Genomic DNA, 1,450 nt, shown 5'->3' with positions numbered 1-1,450 from the left:
CACCTGTACTTTATCCTGTCTACCGTGTACTTTTACCTCTGCATCCATTAAACCACCTGTACTTTATCCTGTCTACCGCGTAGTTTACTATCTCTGAGTTCTGGGTCTCACTAACCCCTAACAGTCAACCTATTCAGCACCATGTTAAGTAAACTTATTTCGCTCTTTAATGAGGTCTCCCCTGATTGACATGAGGCTATGATGAGGTTTGGTCCAAATCTCACTTAGATATTTCCCTAATATGATGCAGCCCTGGCACTTACTACCAATCTGTTTTTCTTATTTTCTAAAAGAAAAGTGATGTTTTTGCAGCTTCCATAACTTCTCCCATGACTCAGCCTTCAGCCACCAGGACCTCACCCTGAGGGGATTCTCGTTGAGGTACGGCGGCTCCCCCTCCACCATCTCTATGGCCATGATGCCCAGGGACCAGATGTCCACCTTGGGGCCGTAGGCTTTACGCGTCACCACCTCCGGAGCCATCCAGTACGGAGTCCCCACCATGGTGCTGCGTTTACTCTGCTCCGGGGTGATCTGGGCGCAGAACCCAAAGTCAGCTGTGAGGACGAGAGAGACCAGAATGAGTCCATGTATGCACAATATATTGCAATATCACATGGTCATAGTTAGATTTGTGAAGTTATCTGATGTATTCATAATTTTGAATTTTGATGAAGCGTCCAAGATGGACCCGTGCTGGCCATCTGTGTGTGACGTGTAACGCCCCCCCCCCCCACCCCCCCAAACGTTGTGCTGAGGACGTTTATGTACAGATTTATATGCCGATTAACTGAGTCAAATAATACAATTTTAAATGCTATAATCAATCCTGCACTTAGTGATACCAGATGTTCATCAAAAATCTAGATCACTGGAACACACACCTGTACCTGCTTTAATTATTGGACGTTGCAATTTGTAGATGTGTGTGTATGTGTGTTTCTTTTGTGATATTTTTGGGGGATCAGTTTGTCTATATGTATTTATGTTTGTGTTTGGTCTGAACCCCTTTTGTAATGTGTCGAGTGTACTTTTTTAATTTAATTTTTTATTTTTATGGACCTTGAGTCTGCAAATAAAGACGTGTAATGTTCAAAACGTTTTCCACTTTTTCAGCACATACAAAATTGGAAAATAGTTCTCCAACAGAAATATTTGACTTGAAAAGAGCTCAGGATTTCCCTTTAGCGGTTTAAATCAAACCTTTACATGAAATTTCACACATGTAATGTCTATGGAAATATAAAGGATAAAGGTATATAAAAGATTGCGTAAATCCCAATAAATATAACCTCAGATCAACTGCACATGCGTTTTTTTCACTTCAAATCTTGATCACAACAAGATCAGAGCTCCCCCTGCTGGCCAGGACAAGCAACTACAACAACAACCCTGACCAACAAGCAGCAGTACACCACAGATAACACACACGTGGTTAATATTAATATAT

The sequence above is a fragment of the Etheostoma cragini genome, chromosome 3, assembly GCF_013103735.1.
Source record: "Etheostoma cragini isolate CJK2018 chromosome 3, CSU_Ecrag_1.0, whole genome shotgun sequence".
NCBI classification, from domain to species: Eukaryota; Metazoa; Chordata; class Actinopteri; order Perciformes; family Percidae; genus Etheostoma; species Etheostoma cragini.
This window is presented reverse-complemented; position numbering follows the sequence as displayed.